Below are 9,241 nucleotides of genomic sequence, written 5' to 3'. Positions count from 1 at the left end.
GATAGATGTCTCTTGCAGCCCCTGTTCTGCTACCTTGCATTTAAAGAAATTTGTCGGGTGCCTGCGCTCTGCCAGGCTTTATTCTAGGTACTTGGGATACATCAAAGCTGACAAACATCTCTTTTCTGTGGACAGAGGTTATGTTCTAGCAAGGTAATACAGAAAAATAATAAATAAACTATATAATATAGTACGTGTAAGTGTCAAATAGAGCAGGAAAAGGGGGGTTGGGAGTGTGGGGTGGGTCGGGTTGTGTATTAGGCAGGGTGGTCAGGGCTGGCCTCCGCTGAGCAAATGGTCCCACGCCTGACCTTCTGCTTATTCTTTCTTTGGACATTTCCTCTGGCATTATTGCCTTATTCTCTGAACTTAAGTACACGTAGGTAGATAGATTTATATGTAGAACATATGGCTGATATGCAATTTGTATATGTGCTCTTCTATGAGCTGTCAGGGTGCAGAAGTGGTATCTAGGCTTGATCGGTTTCCATCTCCTTTTCAGCATCTAACACATAACAGATGTTTAATTAAAAGTGGCCAGATGAATGAATGCTCAGCGATCAATTTGCTGAAGAGAATTATACTGACTCATTTATTCCTCCCTATAGAAATAATAACTGTCACGTTGGCCCGTTTTGTACGCACGCATAGCTTGGTCTCTTTACTTTAAGTAGCGAATACCTTTGAACACTTTATGAAGAGCATTTACCCATGAATTAGGCTTCGGGCTGGGTTGGCACCAGCAATTTTTATGTACAGAACATCAGTCAACATGGAATTCCTACCCAGGGAGTGCTTCCCGTCTGTAGAAGGATGGCTTTTCTGAGCAGCATCAGTTCTTTCAGCCTGGCTAGGCATACTTTAGCAAATGGTTTTGTTTCAGAAATTAATGCCATGAGGTCCCTAAAGTATCACTGCGGTTTTACGAAGGGTGAGCTACCAGGGCCAGGAGAAAGCAATGGGTTTCAGGCAGGCGATTCCCCACTGCGGAGGGAGATCAAGTGTGAAGAGATGGGGTGGGGAGCAGGGATGGGGCCCCAGGGCCTGCACACTGTCTCGGCCTGGATGGAGGAACAGATGCCTTTCTAAACCTTCTAGTTCTTCTCCCTAGTGGAGGGGAGCGGCCCTCGCCTGTTGTAGAGATTCTTGGTCCCTGCAACTTGTTCTCTCACAGCCAGAAAATGAAAAATAAAGCTGGGCATGGTGGCGTATGTTTGTAATCCCAGTACTTGGGAGGCTGAGACAGGAGGATCACAGTTCATGGACAGCCTCAGCTACTTAGTGAGGCTCTCTGCAACTTAGTGAGACCCTGTTTCCAAATAAAATATAAAAAATAGGTCTGGGAGTGTAGCCTGGAGGTAAAACGCCCTTGGATTTCATTACCAGCACCACACACACACAAAAGAAGAAAGAAAGAAAGAAGGAAAGAAAGAAAGAAAAGAAAGAAAGAAAGAAAGAAAGAAGAAAAGAAAAAGAATAAAAGGACTGGGGGTATAGCTCAATTCACAGTCCTAAATAGTTAAATTTATTATTTAATTATTTAATTACTTAATAATAATAATAATGGCTGGACAGGTGGATAGATAGCCTCACATACTTGCATGTATGTATCTATTTACCTTCTCCGCAGAAGGTAAGTTCTCTGAGGAAAGAGACAGATCCTGTTGTTTCTGTTTTAACCACGTGAACAAAGCACCCGCCAAAGAGTGGCTGCTCGAGTAGGAGCCAGATTGAATGGATGAAGAACTGAGTAAACATGTTCATAATCTTTTTTCTCCTTTTGGAAACCTCAGAATTTATTGTGCCATGTTCTCATTGCTATGCTTCTGTATCTGCTGTATAAACGATTTCCTTTTGGATGCAGTTTTATGATTTTATCTGCATATTTTTCCTTTGAGAGTCATGTGGCAATGGGTGTGGTGGTGCACACCTGTAATCCCAGTACTTGGGAGGCTGAGACAGGAGGATGGAAGGTTCCCCGCCAGCCTCAGCAACCTTGTGAGGCCCTCCTCAACTTAGTAACTGTTTCAAAATAAAACATAAGAATAGGAATGCTCCTGAGTTCAATCCCCAGTAACACACACACACACACACACACACACACACACACACCCCATACCCCTGAGTTCAATCCCCAGTAACACACACACACACACACACACACACACACACACACACACAAACACACACCATACCCCTGAGCCAACATGGCATCTCCTGTCCTGTCCCTCCCTGGTCTTTCCTTGTTGGCTGCCATCTCTGAGTTCAAATAAGATTTGGTGTTCTGTGCACTGGAAAATGTCCAGGTAAAGTTGGGAAAATTGATAGGATTCCAGAGAGCAACACACAGAAAGGAAGAAATTGGGGTGGGGCTGTGAAGCTGAGGCAGAATATAAAGGAAAAGAAGCACCACTGTGGGCACGTGCCCCCGACTACCTTCTAGAGCACTAGACAGAGGTGAGGCATGCGGCTGTCTCCACATCAGTCACAGACAGAGCCTCAGGGTGCGCTGCAGCCAGATGGAAGGTGGAGGCTGTCTGTTCAAACTGTTCTGCCGACCACAGCCCCGCTGTGGCACTTGGGAGCTTGTATGAAATGCAATCTCTTGTATGAAATGAATCTGGGGCCCGGGCCCACTGCATCAGGATCAGTGTTTTTGACAAGCCAACCAGGCACTTTATGAGGCCAGTACTTACTTACTAGTAAGTACTTACTTACTGAGACTTACTAGTAAGTAACTGCTCACAAGACAGCTCATGTTGTCAAAGGCAAAGGAGGCAGCTCATAAGTTACTGGCACGTGTTCCTGATGACTTTGTCTATCTGGAGTTAGAGAATCTGCTTGTGCGAGCTCTGCTCTGGCCCACAAGGAAGGCTCAGGTTGGCATGGGCTGGGACAAGCCCTGTGACCTTCTCACTAAGCTTTAAGTTCAGAAGAGCTGAGGTGGGGACCTCGGCATGGACAGGTGTAGACATTTGAGAAGCGGATTTCAAAGTGCACAGGGATGAGATAGATGCAAAGGTCTTTATGCAGAGATGGCAAGACAAGGTGGGAGCCTTCAGACATGTGACTTCTCAGCAACTCAGTGAGACCCATAGTGACTTAGCAAGACCCTGTTTCAAAATGTTTATAAAATAAGGGCTGGAGGTAAGTAGCTTGGAGGTAGAATGCCCCTAGGTTCCATCCCCGGTGATAGGTGGGTCCCTCCCCCCACACGATCTCTCAGCGGGGACAGGAGACCTAACCCTGGAAGCCAGAAGAGGAGATATCGCCAGAGTCCAGGTGCCACGAGACATACTTGAGATTGCCAGACTACAGATGTCGCGAGAGAATTGGTGTTTCCATGCTTAGTCCCACCCCCCAAAATACCAGCTTAAAAGCAGGATCATCCCCCCCACCCCACCCCGGCCATGTGGGCGACTCAACGGCCTATCTGGACTACATGCGACTCTCCAGGCAGATGGCTCGTCAGTCCCTTCCCCGACCCGCTGACCTCGCCTGGAACCCTGAAGGTGCTGAGGTGCTGAGGTAATTCTTCTGATTAAAAGCAGATTCTGCTACCTTGCTGGCTGTTTGCCTCCTTCATAATCTCCCCAAACCTTCACAAACCTTTCACCCAGAACCAAAAATTTTAAAAAGTGACTTCTATTTCATGTGTACGAAACTTAGCATGCTTCCAGTGAGGGAAGAAGGGAAGTAGAGACTGGAGAGGTGGCTCTGGCTGCCGGAGGTGATTTATAGAGTCCAGACAGACGTGTACAGAAGGAGGAAAGAGGGACATGAGCCCCAGCATGTCTCTAGAAGAACTGCTTGCATCTGTGCCAAGAGAGGGAAAAGCAAATTAAAAAAAAAAGAAAAGAAAAACCTTATAACTCATTAAAGGGTTGAGAGAACTTCTCTGGACAAGTGCAGAGCAGGAAGGATTGGAGAGAAATATCTCTGCTGTCTGGAAAGCAGAGAATGTCCCATCTTGGTGAGACCTCCCCCACCACTAGCCCACCCCCACTCTGCCTTCTCTCGCATCCTCACCCTTTTGTGTTTATGTCATGACACTGATTGCTCTTTGGGATCATCTAGCTTATTTCTTATCATCTTACTCATTGATCTTGTCTAGAATGTACGCCCCCACGAGAGTTGTGACTTCCTGGCCTTTTTGACCACCAGATTCCAGAAGACCGGAGCAGCACCGGAACATGCCACATACCGCGTATAGTCATGTGAACAATGGAACTGAAGTCTGAGACGAAGCCAAACACCTCGACTCCCGTGGATTCTATACACTGCCTCTGCAAAGATCTGGAGCTAAAGCTCTTCACACTGCAAAGGAAGCTTGGAGAATAAAGGAGAGCGCCCCTTGCTTGTCTCGAGAGTTGGTGTCACGTCCACGCGTGTGACATTGTTCAAGCTAACGGGCTGGTGTTCTGGCTTCCATTTTACACAAGAGGAACCAAGACCGGCTTAGTCCCTTGTCTGTCTCTGTAAAGGAACACCACAGCCTAGGTGAACAAGAGGTCCTCCTGGCCCTTGGCTGTAGCAGCTGGGAAGTCCAGGAACACGGTGCTGGCACCTGGCCTTGGTGCCACGTGGAGACGTGGCAGAAGGGCATGAAACATATATAGATGGGGCAGGATGGGGCCCAGCTTCCGCTCCCATTATAAGGTACCCGCTCCTGTGATGACCAACCCAGTCCTGGGGCGAAAGAACTAATCACCTCTTAAATGTCCCATCTCCCAACGCCATTATATTGGCAACTAAATCTCAGCATGAATTTTGGAGAAATATCTTGCCTCAGCTTGGTCAGATGTGGAAGCCACATAGAAGTCACCTCTTTCTGGTCCCAAGCCTATACTCTTCTCATTACAATGAGACTTGATGGAAGCTGGAATAATACTGAAATAAACAAGCCCATTTAACTGCTTTAAATAAGCTTAACTCTCCAAGCCCTGAACAGGGTAAGTATAAATTATTCTCACAATAACGCCACTTAAAGCCATTCCAGAACTCCGAGGTGCAGAACAATAAGCACTTATTCGTGTTCATGTGCCTGTGGCCTGGCTGGGGTTTGGCTGATCCAAGCTGAACTCTGGGGCAGGGCACTAAGCTGTGGATGGCGGCCAGGTCTGTCTGGCGAGGAGTCTTTTGTTATCCCGGCACCTGTGGGCCTCCTGGGGCATGTCCTTCTCTTGGCAATGGCAGGAACAGGATAGGCTGAGAGAAAATACACAGCACATGAGGCCTCTGATGAGAAGGAGGGCATTGTTCCCTCTGCCCACGTCCCACGGGCTGCAGTGAGGCACAAACCCAACACCCAGGGGATGGGAGGCACACTGGTCTCCAGCGGGGAGAACTGCAAAGTTACACGACCGAAGTCTCACGGAGGGCAGGGACCCGGGTACCAATGGTGTGGCTGGCCATAGGCGTGTGCTGGGATGAGCTCGGTGTGCAGGCGCTGTGTGTGTACTTTACACGCTTTGTCTCATTGGGGATTCCCAAGAGTTCCATGGGCAGGATTACCATTATCCCTGCGCTTCAACTAAAACACTTAGGTTCAAAGCAGTTAGTTACTCACAGCCCCACAAAAGCAAGTGGACCATCAGAGACATACACCCAGGCCTTTCTGGCACCAAGGCCCACGTGCCTAATTCAACTCTACTGAAAGAACTGGCTACCGATGGAAGAGAAGCTGCCAACCATTTTTCAAAAACTGTGGGTGATGGGGAAAGCGTCAGAAGATAGACAACTGAATGAGTTTTCAAGAAATGGGAGCAGGTGGGCACTGAAAGTGATCAAAGCTTAAGTTGCTTTTTGTGTCAGGGATGAGTGTTTTGTAAAAGAAAAGAAAAGAAAAGAAAAAACTAAAATAAAACCCTAAGGAAAAGGCCACCCTTCCTGTGTCTAGGCTAGGCGATCATGATGGGCACTGGCAGTAGATGGATGGAATCCGTCATTCTTCTGAACTGCAGGCTAATCCCTCTTCTTGAGTGGGAACTATTCAGCCACCCACTCTGTCCTGGTCTTGGTTTTATATCCTTGTGGTTGTGCTGTTCTTTAATGCTTGGGTACCTTAATTGTCACCTTGTCTGTACCCCAGACCTTTGATTTGAGTCCCTTCAAGGGTGTCTTGAAGGGCCCTTGAATGAATGTGCATGGAATCCTGCTGCTGACCCATACCGTCTTGTGTGTGGCTCTGAGACCTGACCCGTGCCCCTCTTACCACCTGACATGTCCTCCTAGCACTGTGAGGAGGATTACCTCTCCAAGACCATTCTAGAACAGATTTGGAATAAGTGGCATGTGGGCATTTCTAAAGGTGACCAGAGGGTAGAGTGAGCCCAGTAGGGATGAGCATGGTCCAGCAAACCCGAGTTCGTTTGTTTAAAAAACTGGGCTGCCAGATCGAGCAGAGTTATGAGGGTAGAACCCCAGGCTTCATCAAGGGTTTTAACAGATCCTCTCATGATTTCTCTTAGAAAAAGATTGAGAAACACAGGCTGATTTAGGACAAATAGATTAGTGCTTGGCTGGTTAAAAAATTATGCTGTCATTAATCAGATGTGCTCCTACAGCCCGAGGAAAGCTGCTGTGTTGAACAATAGAGCTCTATCCTCCTCCCATCCAGCCTAGGGCTCCTTCTTTCTTGCTTTGCTCCTCCCTGTTTTTTCTCCCTCCCCTTCTGTGTTTGAACAATTTGATTAAAAGTATAGGAGGCTAGTTTATAAGTTTGATGATTGGGAGAGTAGATAATATAAAAAAGAAAAGGGTCAAGAATTAAGATAATTATCTCTCTATCTAGTACCTTACAAAGCCCTTCTCTAGAGAATGACCTTATTTAAGTCTCTAAAGGACTCTGTGCGGTAGGTACAGCCAATTACCCTCATTTTAGGTGGGGCTCAGGGCTTAAGTAAACTCCTTAAGATCAGTCAACATTATATTGCAAAGCCCAGGTTTAAGTCCAATTTTTGTCTGATTCCAAGTGATGCACTGTTTAAAATGAACCAAAACAAACTAGAGAAAATGAGCAGAAATATATTTTTAAAACATACAAGCACAGGTTGGAAGACACCCCATGTACCGGCTGGCTCTCAGCATCACCCCGTCCCCAAGATCTGCAGTGGCAGCCCACTACCCCATTGACAGAGCTGGCCTCCTCCCGGCCCAGCTCCTCCAGGCGAGTGATAAGCTTGCCCTGCTGGAGCAGAACAATAGGAATGTGACCTTGGTCCCCACTTTCATAAACCTAAAACAACCCCAGTTCTAGTTCAAAGGGAAACTGTGATAAAATGGAAGAAAGTATGAGCTCAGGGGTCCTGCCAATTGGTTAGGTGACCTTGAGCAGGTAAAGGAGGAGAGCCATGGTACAAATCTTAGTAGGTAGTAGCACAGTGCCAGTAGAGCCTAATAAACTTCAGCTCATCTTCAGAGTTGGGAAATCACAGCCTGCTGGTTGGATGGGACCACAATTCCATACTCTTATCACCAGACGCTTCTTTTTCCAGATGTAAGCCTGGCTTCAGCAATCTAAGATTGGGTGGATATTTGTTTTTCTGGTAGGATGCCTTCCTCATTTGGAAGGTAAGAGAAGGCACAACACATAGTCATATAATTTGTTTCTTCTGTTGCACCTAATATGGCAGAAAATAGTAATAATAACGGGATGCTCTAGTAGCTCAGAAGGCTGGAGCATCATGTGCATTAATCCTTTTGGCGGTCACCAGTAGGCAGGCAACTAGATGGGGGTGATTCTGCTCCTCTCTTTTCCTTCTTGAGGGGGATAGTGGAGGGGCCAGGAGGAAGGCAGAGTGGAGAAGTATAGATATCACTGGAGCAGGTACCTTTGTGAATCTCTCTTGGTTTTGTGTTTGGTCTTTTCTGAGTCCCTCTAGCTCTGGGTGCCACAAGGAAGCTACTGTTTTCCTAAAATTTAATGCTTTCTTCCTTCTGTTTGTTTTAATCCTTACCAGAACCAGGTGTTTCTTTTGCTTTTCAAAGTTTTCACCGATAAAAGTTTATTCATTCAGCACCATAAAACCCTACCTTAAACAAGACACATCATTTTATACATCATAAAAGCAAAAGACAAATTAAGTATTTTTAAAGCAAGTCATTGTAAACTATATCCAGATAACAAGCAATCCAAATAACCTGGGGTGAAAAATGAATTCTTCTGGATGGATGGATTGTAAAACTGAGTAGTTTATTTTGTATAAAAGCAGACAGTAATTTACCCAATGCTTACTATGATGAGGATGTTACCCAAAATGTTATGGTGAGGTCAGCAAAGCATGATGGTCAGAACCTACATGTCCTTGTTGTACGTCATAGTATCAAAGTTCATTTTTAAAAGCCTGGACCCACGTGGTCCAATCTCAAATAGTATCATATCTAAGAATCACTGCCTAATAACCAAAGGTGATGAAGAGATAATAAAGCTGGGTGCAGTGAGGCACACTTATAATGCCAGTACTTGGGAGTCTGAGAAAGGAGGATCTCAGGTTCAAAGCCAACTGTACAACTTAACAAGACCCTCAGCAACTTAATGAGACTCTTTCAAAATAAATAATAATAATTGAAGGCCCTGGGGGTGTAGCTTGGAGGTAGAATGCCCCTGGGTTCAATCCAAACAAACAAATTAACAAGCAACCAATTAACACAAAAAAATAAAAAGTCATTCCCTTCCTTCCTGTGACACCGGGAGGTCAGTGAAGAGGAGGAAGCACACAGGACGTGGTGGTAGGAAATCCTCTTTCCTCACCCAAAGGCTTCACACTCTCAGCTCTAGTCCCACCCCTCAGCCCTCCACCAGGCCTGTGCGGCTTATATTTCTCCTCTTCTTAACACTCGCCTTTGGTCTCAGTCTTTGATTCTAAAGAGTGGCTCAGCTTTTCTCCTAGTAGAAAGAATTATTAGCTGATGGGGAGAGAAATCACGCTGGCAGCTTTGCGATTTCTCTTGGACAGATGAAGGGGGAAATCAGAGTATTGAGTCTTCTTGCATATGTCATAAGATATAAAACACAATGAAAATTAAAATATTAGCATTATTAATAATATCATATAAGGTGATAGAATAGGTATGCTTTATACCCCAAACACTAACATACTAACATTAGTATTACTAAATTCACCTTATTGTATTTTATTCATCTTAGATTCCCCCATTTTAACATTTCTGAAATGAAAATATGTCTTTTCAATGCCTGGTCTTTTATAATCACCTTTAGCCATTTACCATTTCCCTTTAT

Source organism: Muscardinus avellanarius (assembly GCF_963383645.1).
Source record: "Muscardinus avellanarius genome assembly, chromosome: 6".
Taxonomy (NCBI): Eukaryota; Metazoa; Chordata; class Mammalia; order Rodentia; family Gliridae; genus Muscardinus; species Muscardinus avellanarius.
The sequence above is the reverse complement of the archived record's forward strand: the minus strand, read 5'-3'. Positions refer to the sequence as shown.